This window comes from Triticum urartu, chromosome 3A (genome assembly GCF_056163025.1).
Source record: "Triticum urartu cultivar PI428250 chromosome 3A, HENAU_Tu73, whole genome shotgun sequence".
Lineage (NCBI taxonomy): Eukaryota > Viridiplantae > Streptophyta > Magnoliopsida > Poales > Poaceae > Triticum > Triticum urartu.
Genome location: NC_141875.1, coordinates 194,126,197 through 194,139,001, shown reverse-complemented (window position 1 = coordinate 194,139,001; position 12,805 = coordinate 194,126,197).

Here is a 12,805-nt window from a genome sequence, read left to right as displayed (position 1 = left end):
TGATGCCCAATATATAAGCAGCTTTACCGAGGTCTTTCATTGAAAAATTCTTATTCAAGTATCCTTTTATGCTATCTAGATATTATGTATTATTTCCAATCAACAATATGTCATCCACATATAATATTAGAAATGCTACAGAGCTCCCACTCAATTTCTTGTAAATACAGGCTTCTCCAAAAGTTTGTATAAAACCATATGCTTTGATCACACTATCAAAGCGTATATTCCAACTCCGAGATGCTTGCACCATTCCATAAATGGATCGCTGGAGCTTGCACACTTTGTTAGCACCTTTAGGATCGACAAAACCTTCTGGTTGCATCATATACAACTCTTCTTTAAGAAATCCATTAAGGAATGTGGTTTTGACATCCATTTGCCAAATTTCATAATCATAAAATGCGGCAATTGCTAACATGATTCGGACATACTTAATCATCGCTATGGTCGAGAAAGTCTCATCATAGTCAACTCCTTGAACTTGTCGAAAACCTTTCGCAACAAGTCGAGCTTTGTAGACAATAACATTACCGTCAGCGTCAGTCTTCTTCTTGAAGATCCATTTATTCGCTATGGCTTGCTGATCATCCAGCAAGTCAACCAAAGTCCACACTTTGTTCTCATACATGGATCCCATCTCAGATTTCATGGCCTCAAGCCATTTTGCGGAATCTGGGCTCATCATCGCTTCCTCATAGTTCGTAGGTTCGTCATGGTCTAGTAACATGACTTCCAGAAAAGGGTTACCGTGCCACTCTGGTGCGGAACATACTCTGGTTGACCTACGAGGTTCGGTAGTAACTTGATCTGAAGTTTCATGATCATCATCATTAACTTCCTCACTAATTGGTGTAGGCATCACTGGAACTGATTTCTGTGATGAACTAGTTTCCAATTCGGGAGAAGGTACAATTACCTCATCAAGTTCTACTTTACTCTCACTCACTTCTTTCGAGAGAAACTCCTCTAGGAAGGATCCATTCTTAGCAACGCATATCTTGCCTTCGGATTTGTGATAGAAGGTGTACCCAACAATTTCCTTTGGGTATCCTATGAAGACGCATTTCTCCAATTTGGGTTCGAGCTTATCAGGTTGAAGCTTTTTCACATAAGCATTGCAGCCCCAAACTTTAAGAAACAACAACTTAGGTTTCTTGCCAAACCACAGTTCGTATGGTGTCGTCTAACGGATTTAGATGGTGCCCAATTTAACGTGAATGCAACAGTCTCTAAAGCATAACCCAAAAACAATAGTGGTAAAATCGGTAAGAGACATCATAGATCGCACCATATCTAATAAAGTACGGTTACGATGTTCGGACACACCATTACGCTGTGGTGTTCCAGGTGGCGTGAGTTGCGAAAATATTCTACATTGTTTCAAATGAAGACCAAACTCGTAACTCCAATATTCGCCTCTGCGATCAGATCGTAGAAACTTTATTTTCTTATTACGATGATTTTCCACTTCACTCTGAAATTCTTTGAACTTTTCAAATGTTTCAAACTTATGTTTCATTAAGTAGATATACCCATATCTGCTCAAATCATCTGTGAAGGTCAGAAAATAACGATACCCGCCATGAGCCTCAACACTCATCGTACCACATATACTAGTATGTATTATTTCCAATAAGTCAGTGGCTCGCTCCATTGTTCCGGAGGACACAGTCTTAGTCATCTTACCCATGAGGCATGGTTCGCAAGCATCAAATGATTCATAATCAAGTGATTCCAAAATCCCATCAGCATGGAGTATCTTCATGCGCTTTACACCAATATGATGTAAACGGCAGTGCCACAAATAAGTTGCACTATCATTATTAACTTTGCATCTTTTGGCTTCAATATTATGAATATGTGTATCACTACGATCGAGATTTGATAAAAATAGACCACTCATCAAGGGTGCATGACCATAAAAGATATTACTCATATAAATAGAATAACCATTATTCTCTGATTTAAATGAATAACCATCTTGCATCAAACAACATCCAGATATAATGTTCATGCTCAATGCTGGCACCAAATAACAATTATTTAGGTCAAAACTAATCCTGAAGGTAGATGAAGAGGTAGCGTGCCGACAGCGATCACATCGACCTTGGAACCATTTCTGACGCGCATCATCTCCTCGTCCTTAGCCAATCTTCGTTTAATCCGTAGCCCCTGTTTCGAGTTGCAAATATGAGCAACAAAACTAGTATCAAATACCCAGGTGCTACTACGAGCATTAGTAAGGTACACATAAATAACATTTATATCAAATATTCCTTTCACTTTGCCATCCATCTTATCCGCCAAATACTTGGGGTAGTTCCGCTTCCACTGACCAGTCCGTTTGTAGTACAAGCACTCAGTTTCAGGCTTAGGTCCAGACTTGGGCTTCTTCCCGAGAGTAGCAACTTGCTTGCTATTCTTCTTGAAGTTCCCCCTCTTCCCTTTGCCCTTTTTATTGAAACTAGTGGTCTTGTTAACCATCAACACTTGATGCTCCTTCTTGATTTCTACCTCCGCAGCCTTTAGCATTGCGAAGAGTTCGAGAATTGTCTTTTCCATCCCTTGCATGTTATAGTTCATCACGAAGCCTTTATAGCTTGGTGGTAGTGATTGAAGAACTATGTCAATGACACTATCATCAAGAATATTAACTCCCAGCTGAGTCAAGTGGTTATGGTACCCAGACATTCTGAGTATGTGTTAACTGACAGAACTGTTCTTCTCCATCTTGCAGCTATATAACTTGTTGGAGACTTCATATCTCTCAACTCGGGCATTTGCTAGAAATATTAACTTCAACTCTTGGAACATCTCATATGCTCCATGACGTTCAAAACATCTCTGAAGTCCCGATTCTAAGCCGTAGAGCATGGCACACTGAACTATCGAGTAGTCATCAGCTTTAGTCTGCCAGACGTTCATAACGTCAGGAGTTGCTCCTGCAGCGGGTCTTGCACCTAGCGGTGCTTCTAGGACGTAATTCTTCTGTGCAGCAATGAGGATAATCCTCAAGTTATGGACCCAGTCCGTGTAGTTGCTACCATCATCTTTCAACTTAGCTTTCTCTAGGAACGCATTAAAATTCAAGGGAATGGTAGCACGGGCCATTGATCTACAACAACATAGATATGCAAAAACTATCAGGACTAAGTTCATGATAAATTTAAGTTCAATTAATCATATTACTTAAGAACTCCCACTTAGATAGACATCCCTCTAGTCATCTAAATGATCATGTGACCCATATAAACTAAACCATGTCCGATCATCACGTGAGATGGAGTAGTTTTCAATGGTGAACATCTCTATGTTGATCATATCTACTATATGATTCACGTTCGACCTTTCGGTCTCAGTGTTCCGAGGCCATATCTACATATGCTAGGCTCGTCAAGTTTAACTCGAGTATTCTGCATGTGCAAAACTGTCTTACACCCATTGTTTGTGAACGTAGAGCTTATCACACCGATCATCATGTGGTGTCTCGGCACGACGAACTGTAGCAACGGTGCATACTCAGGGAGAACACTTATACCTTGAAATTTAGTGAGGATCATCTTATAATGCTACCGCCGTACTAAGAAAAATAAGATGCATAAAAGATAAACATCACATGCAATCAAAATATGTGACATGATATGGCCATCATCATCATGTGCCTTTGATCTCCATCACCAAAGCACCGCCATTATCTCCATCGTCATCGGCTTGATACCTTGATCTCCATCATAGCGTCGTTGTCATCTCGCCAACTATTGCTTCGACAACTATCGCTAACTCATAGTGGTAAAGTAAATAAATTACATGGCGATTGCATTTCATACAATAAAGCGACAACCATAAGGCTCCTGCCAGTTGCCGATAACTTTTCCAAAACATGATCATATCATACAGTAACTTATATCACATCATGTCTTGACCATATCACGTCACAACATGCCCTACAGGAACAAGTTAGACGTCCTCTACTTAATTGTTGCAAGTTTTATGTGGCTGCTACGAGCTTCTAGTAAGAATTGTTCTTACCTACGCATCAAAGCCACAACGTGTTGGGGAACGTAGCAGAAATTCAAAATTTTCTACGCATCACCAAGATCAATCTATGGAGTAATCTAGCAACGAGGGGAAGGAGAGTGCATCTACATACCCTTGTAGATTGCTAAACGGAAGCGTTCAAGTGAACGGGGTTGATGGAGTCGTACTCGTCGTGATCCAAATCACCGATGATCCTAGTGCCGAACGGACGGCACCTCCGTGTTCAACACACGTATAGCCCGGTGACGTCTCCTACGCCTTGATCCAGCAAGGGGAGAAGGAGAGGTTGGGGAAGACTCCATCCAGCAGCAGCACGATGGCGTGGTGGTGGTGGAGGAGCGCGGGACTCCAGCAGGGCTTCGCCAAGCACTACGAGAGACGAGGAGGAAGAGGGGTAGGGCTGCGCCAACAGGGAGATTGAATCGTGTGTTGGGCTACCCCTTTGCCTCCACTATATATAGGGGGAGAGGGAGGGCTGCATCCCCACCTAGGGTTCCCACCCCAAGGGGTGCGACAGCCCTAGATCCCATCTAGGGTGGCGGCCACAAGGGGGAGAGGGGGAGGCGCACCTAGGGTGGGCCTTAGGGCCCATCTGCCCTAGGGTTTGCCCCTTCCCCTATTGGAGGCGCCTTGGGCCTTGGTGGGAGGCACCCTAGCCCACCTAGGGGCTGGTCCCTTCCCACTATTGGCCCATGTAGGCCTCTGGGGTTGGTGGCCCCACCTGGTGGACCCCCGGACCCCTCCGGTGGTCCCGGTACACTACCGGTGATGCCCGGAACACTTCCGATGGCCAAAACCATACTTCCTATATATAAATCTTTACCTCCGGACCATTCCGGAACTCCTCGTGACGTCCGGGATCTCATTCGGGACTCCGAACAACATTCGGTAACCGCGTACATACTTTCCCTATAACCCTAGCGTCATCGAACCTTAAGTGTGTAGACCCTACGGGTTCGAGAGTCATGCAGACATGGCCGAGACAACTCTCCGTCAATAACCAACAGCGGGATTTGGATACCCATGTTGGCTCCCACATGCTCCACAATGATCACATCGGATGAACCACGATGTCAAGGACTTAATCAATCCATATACAATTCCCTTTGTCTAGCGGTATGATACTTGCCCGAGATTCGATCGTCGGTATCCCGATACCTGGTTCAATCTCGTTACCGGCAAGTCTCTTTTACTCGTTCCGTAACACATCATCCCGTGATCAACTCCTTGATCACATTGTGCACATTATGATGATGTCCTACCGAGTGGGCCCAGAGATACCTCTCCGTTTACACGGAGTGACAAATCCCAGTCTCGATTCGTGCCAACCCAATAGACAATTTCGGAGATACCTGTAGTGTACCTTTATAGCCACCCAGTTACGTTGTGACGTTTGGCACACCCAAAGCATTCCTACAGTATCCGGGAGTTGCACAATCTCATGGTCTAAGGAAATGATACTTGACATTAGAAAAGCTTTAGCATACGAACTAAACGATCTTTGTGCTAGGCTTAGGATTGGGTCTTGTCCATCACATCATTCTCCTAATGATGTGATCCCGTTATCAACGACATCCAATGTCCATGGTCAGGAAACTGTAACCATCTATTGATCAACGTGCTAGTCAACTAGAGGTTTACCAGGGACATGGTGTTGTCTATGTATCCACACATGTATCTGAGTTTCCTATCAATACAATTCTAGCATGAATAATAAACGATTATCATGAACAAGGAAATATGATAATAACTAATTTATTATTGCCTCTAGGGCATATTTCCAACAGTCTCCCACTTGCACTAGAGTCAATAATCCAGTTCACATCGATATGTGATTAACACTCAAGGTCACATCCCCATGTGACTAACACCCAAAGAGTTCTGGGTTTGATCATGTTATGCTTGTGTGAGAGATTTCAGTCAACGGGTCTGCAACATTCAGATCCGTATGTACTTCGCAAATTTCTATGTCATCTTGTAGATGCAACTACTACGCTACATTTGGAGCCATTTCAAATAACTGTTCTACTTGGAGCTATTCTAAATTGTTGCTCCATTATACGTATCCGGTATCTCTACTCAGAGCTATCCGGATAGGTGTTAAGCTTGCATCGACGTAACTCTTTACGTCGAACTCTTTATCACCTCCATAACCGAGAAACATATCCTTATTCCTCTAAGGATAATTTAGACCACTATCTGGTGATCTACTCCTAGATTACCTTTGTACCCTCTTGCCAGATATGTGGCAAGGCACACCTCAGGTGCGGTACTCAGCATGGCATCCCGTATAGAGCCTATGACAAAAGCATAGGGGACGACCTTCGTCCTTCCTCTTTCTTCTGCCGTGGTCGAGCGCTAAGTCTTAACTTCATACCTTACAACTCAGGCAAGAACTCCTTCTTTGGCTGATCCATCTTGAACACCTTCAAGATCATGTCAAGGTATGTGCTCATTTGAAAGTACCATTAAAGGGTTTTTATCTATCCTTATAGATCTTGATGCTCAATGTTCAAGTAGCTTAATTCAGGTTTTCCATTGAAAAACACTCTCCAAATAACCCTATATGCTTTCCAGAAATTCTACATCATTTCTGATCAACAATATGTCATCAACATATACTCATCAGAAATTCTATAGTGCTCCCACTCACTTCTTTGGAAATACAAGTTTCTCATAAACTTTGTATACACCCAAAATCTTTGATCATCTCATCAAAGCATACATTCCAACTCCGAGATGCTTACTCCAGTCCTTAGAAGGATTGCTGGAGCTTTGCATACTTGTTAGCATCTTTCAGGATTGACAAAACCTTCCGGTTGTATCACATACAACCTTTCCTCAAGAAAATCGTCGAGGAAACAATGTTTTTGACATCCTATCTGCAAGATTTCATAAATAATGCAGTAATCGCTAATATAATTCCAACAGACTCTTAGCATCGCTACGAGTGAGAAAGTCTCATCGTAGTCAACTCCTTGAACTTGTCGGAAAACATCTTAATGACAAGTCAAGCTTTCTTAATGGTGATACTTACCATCATTGTCCATCTTCATTTTAAAATCCATATGTACCTAAAAGCCTTACGACCATCAAGCAGTTCTTCCAAAGTCTACACTTTGTTTTCATATATGGATCCTCTCTCGTATTATATGGCCTCGAGCCATTTTGGAATCCAGGCCCACCATCGCTTCTCCATAGCTCGTAGGTTCATTGTTGTCTAGCAACATGACTTCCAAGACAGGATTACATACCACTGAAGTAGTACGCATCCTTGTCATCCCATGAGGTTTGGTAGTGACTTGATCTGAAGTTTCATGATCACTATCATAAGCTTCCACTTCAATTGGTGTAGGTGCCATAGGAACAACTCCCTGTGCCCTGCCACACACTAGTTGAAGAGACGGTTTAATAACCTCATCAAGTCTCCACCATCCTCCCACTCAATTCTTTCGAGAGAAATTTTTCCTCGAGAAAGGACCTGATTCTAGAAACAATGCCTTATTGCTTTCGGATCTGAGACAGGAGGTATACCCAACTGTTTGGGTGTCCTATGAAGATGCATTTATCCTCTTTGGGTTCAAGCTTATCATCCTAAAACTTTTTCACATAAGCGTCGTAGCCCCAAACTTTTAAGAAATGACAGCTTAGGTTTCTCTAAACCATAGTTCATACGGTGTCATCTCATTGGAATTACGTGGTGCCCTATTTAAAGTGAATGTGGTTGTCTCTAATGCCTAACCCATAAACTATCATGGTAATTCGATAAGAGACATCATGGTATGCATCATATCCAATAGGGTGCAGTTATGATGTTCGGACACACCATCACACTATGGTGTTCCAGGCTGTATTAGTTGTGAAACAATTTCCACAATGTCTTAATTCTGTGCCAAACTCGTAATTCAGATATTCATCTCTATGATCATATCATAGATATTTTATCCTCTTGTCACGACGATCTTTCAACTTCACCCTAAAATTACTAGAACCTTTCAATAATTCAGACTCGTGATTCATCAAGTAAATATACTCAACATCTACTCAAATCATTTGTGAAGTAAGAACACAACGATATCCACTACACGCCTCAGCACTCATTGGACTGCACACATCAAAATGTATTACTTCCAATAAGTTGCTTTCTAGTTCCATTTTACTGAAAACGAGGCTTTCAGTCATCTTGCCCATGTGGTATGATTTGCATGTCTCAAGTGATTCAAAATCAAGTGAGCCCAAACGGTCCATTTGCATGGAGTTTCTTCATGCATATACACCAATAGACATGGTTCGCATGTCTCAAACTTTTCAAAAACGAGTGAGCCCAAAGATCCATCAACATGGAGCTTCTTCATGCGTTTTATACTAATATGACTTACGTGGCAGTGCCACAAGTAGGTGGTACTATCATTACTATCTTATATCTTTTGGCATGAACATGTGTATCACTACGATCGAGATTCAATAAACCATTCATTTTAGGTGCAAGACCATTGAAGGTATTATTCAAATAAACAGAGTAACCATTATTCTCCTTAAATGAATAGCCGTATTGCGATAGACATAATCCAATCATGTCTATGCTCAACGCAAACACCAATCTCGATGGTAGAGGGAGCGTGCGATGCTTGATCACATCAAGCATGGAAAAACTTCCAACACATATCGCCAGCTCACCTTTAGCCAGTCTCCGTTTACTCCGCAGCCTTTTATTTCGAGTTTACTAACACTTAGCAACCGAACCGGTATCTAATACCATGGTGCTACTAGGAGTACTAGTAAAGTACACATTAACATAATGTATATCCAATATACTTCTATCGACCTTGCCAGCCTTCTCATCTACCAAGTATCTAGGGTAATTCTGCTCCAGTGGCTGTTCCTCTTATTACAGAAGCACTTAGTCTCGGGTTTGGGTTCAACCTTGGGTTTCTTCACTAGAGCAGCAGCTGAATTGCCGTTTCATGAAGTATCCCTTCTTGAAACTAGTGGTTTCACCAACCATCAACAATTGATGCTCCTTCTTGATTTCTACTTTTGTGGTGTCAAACATCGCGAATATATCAAGGATCATCATATATGTCCCTGATATATTATAGTTCATCATTAAGCTCTAGCAGCTTGGTGGTAATGAGTTCGGAGAAACATCACTATCTCATCTGGAAGATCAACTCCCACTTGATTCAAATGATTGTTGTACTCAGACAATCCGTGCACAAGCTCAACAATTGAGCTTTCCTCCCTTAGTTTGCAGGCTAAGAAAATCGTCGGAGGTCTTATACCTCTTAACGTGGGCACGAGCCTGAAATCCCAATTTCAGCCCTCGAAACATCTCATATGTTTCGCGACGTTTCAAAACGTCTTCGGTGCCTCAACTATAAACCGTTTAACTGAACTATCATGTAGTTATCAAAATGTGTATGTCAGATGTTCGCAACATCCACAAACAAAGTTCGAGGTTCAGCACACTGAGCGGTGCATTAAGGACATAAGCCTTCTATGAAGCAATGAGGACAATCCTCAGTTTACGGACCTAGTCCGCGTAATTGCTACTATCAATTTTCAACTAAATTTTCTCTAGGAAAATATCTAAACAGTAGAACTGAAGCGCGAGCCACGACATAATTTGCGAAGACCTTTTGACTATGTTCAGGATAATTAGGTTCATCTTATGAACTCCCACTCAGATAGACATCCCTCTAGTCATCTAAGTGATTACATGATCTGAGTCAACTAGGCCGTGTCCGACCATCACGTGAGACGGACTAGTCATCATCGGTGAACATCTTCATGTTGATCGTATCTACCATACGACTCATGCTCGACCTTTCAGTCTCTTGTGTTCCGAGGCCATGTCTGTACATGCTAGGCTCGTCAAGTCAACCTAAGTGTTTCGCATGTGTCCCAAGGCCATGTCTGTACATGCTAGGCTCAAAAACACCCGTTGTATTCGAACGTTAGAATCTATCACACCCGATCATCATGTGGTGCTTCGAAACAACGAACCTTCGCAACGGTGCACAGTTAGGGGGAGCACTTTCTTGAAATTTTAACGAGGGATCATCTTATTTACTACCGTCATTCTACGCAAATAAGATGCAAAAACATGATAAACATCACATGCAATCAAAAAGTGACATGATATGGCCAATATCATTTTTCTCCTTTTGATCTCCATCTTTGGGGCTCTATGATCATCGTTGTCACCGGCATGACACCATGATCTCCATCATCATGATCTCCATCATCGTGTCTTCATGAAGTTGTCTTGCCAACTATTACTTCTACTACTACAGCTAACGGTTAGCAATAAAGTAAAGTAATTACATGACATTTATATTGACACGCAGGTCATAAATAAATTAAGACAACTCCTATGGCTCCTGCCGGTTGTCATACTCATCGACATGCAAGTCGTGATTCCTATTACAAGAACATGATCATCTCATACATCACATATATCATTCATCACATCCTTTGGCCATATCACATCACAAAACACTTGCTGCACAAACAAGTTAGACGTCCTCTAATTGTTGTTGCAAGTTTTTACGTGGCTGCTATAGGTTTCTAGCAAGAACGTTTCTTACCTACACCAAAACCACAACGTGAATTGCCAATTTCTATTTACCCTTCATAAGGACCCTGCTCATCGAATCCGATCCGACTAAAGTGGGAGAGACAGACACCCGCCAGCTACCTTATGCAACTAGTGCATGTTAGTCGGTGGAACCGGTCTCACGTAAGCGTACGTGTAAGGTTGGTCCGGGCCGCTTCATCCCACGATGCCGCCGAATCAAGATAAGACTAGTAACGGCAAGATAATTGACAATATCGACGCCCACAACTACTTTGTGTTCTACTCGTGCATAGTAACTACGCATAGACCTAGCTCACGATGCCACTATTGGGGAACGTAGCAAAAATTCAAAATTTTCTACGCATCACCAAGATCAATCTATGGAGTAATCTAGCAACAAGGGGAAGGAGAGTGCATCTACATACCCTTGTAGATCGCTAAGCGGAAGCGTTCAAGTGAACGGGGTTGATGGAGTCGTACTCGTCGTGATCCAAATCACCGATGATCCTAGTGCCGAACGGACGACACCTCCGTGTTCAACACACGTACAGCCCAGTGACGTCTCCTACGCCTTGATCCAGCAAGGGGAGAAGGAGAGGTTGGGGAAGACTCCATCCAGCAGCAGCACGACGGAGTGGTGGTGGTGGAGCACGGGATTCCAGCAGGGCTTCGCCAAGCACTACGAGAGACGAGGAGGAAGAGGGGTAGGGCTGCGCCAACAGGGAGATTGAATCGTGTGTTGGGCTGCCCCTTTGCCTCCACTATATATAGGGGGAGAGGGAGGGCTGCGCCCCCACCTAGGGTTCCCACCCCAAGGGGTGCGGCAGCCCTAGATCCCATCTAGGGTGGCGGCCACAAGGGGGAGAGGGGGAGGCGCACCTAGGGTGGGCCTTAGGGCCCATCTGCCCTAGGGTTTGCCCCCTTCCCCTATTGGAGGCGCCTTGGGCCTTGGTGGGAGGCGCCCTAGCCCACCTAGGGGCTGGTCCCTTCCCACTATTGGCCCATGTAGGCCTCCGGGGCTGGTGGCCCCACCTGGTGGACCCCCGGACCCCTCCGGTGGTCCCGGTACACTACCGGTGATGCCCGGAACACTTCCGGTGGCCAAAACCATACTTCCTATATATCAATATTTACCTCCGGACCATTCCGGAACTCCTCGTGACGTACGGGATCTCATCCGGGACTCCGAACAACATTCGGTAACCACGTACATACTTTCCCTATAACCCTAGCGTCATCGAACCTTAAGTGTGTAGACCCTACGGGTTCAGGAGTCATGCAAACATGGCCGAGACAACTCTCCGGTCAATAACCAACAGCGGGATCTGGATACCCATGTTGGCTCCCACATGCTCCACGATGATCTCATCGGATGAACCACGATGTCAAGGATTTAATCAATCCCGTATACAATTCCCTTTGTCTAGCGGTACGATACTTGCCCGAGATTCGATCGTCGGTATCCCGATACCTGGTTCAATCTCGTTACCGGCAAGTCTCTTTTACTCGCTCCGTAACACATCATCCCGTGATCAACTCCTTGATCACATTGTGCACATTATGATGATGTCCTACCGAGTGGGCCCAGAGATACCTCTCCGTTTACACGGAGTGACAAATCCCAGTCTCGATTCGTGCCAACCCAACAGTCACTTTCGGAGATACCTGTAGTGTACCTTTATAGCCACCCAGTTACGTTGTGACGTTTGGCACACCCAAAGCATTCCTACGGTATCCGGGAGTTGCACAATCTCATGGTCTAAGGAAATGATACTTGACATTACAAAAGCTTTAGCATACGAACTACACGATCTTTGTGCTAGGCTTAGGATTGGGTCTTGTCCATCACATCATTCTCCTAATGATGTGATCCCGTTATCAACGACATCCAATGTCCATGGTCAGGAAACTATAACCATCTATTGATCAATGAGCTAGTCAACTAGAGGTTTACCAGGGACATGGTGTTGTCTATGTATCCACACATGTATCTGAGTTTCCTATCAATACAATTCTAGCATGGATAATAAACGATTATCATGAACAAGGAAATATGATAATAACTAATTTATTATTGCCTCTAGGGCATATTTCCAACACAACGGTGATTTATCAAGTTTGTTGTTTTAACCTTCAACAAAGACTAGCCGCAATTAGGATAATCCTCAAGTTCGTTGTCGTCTC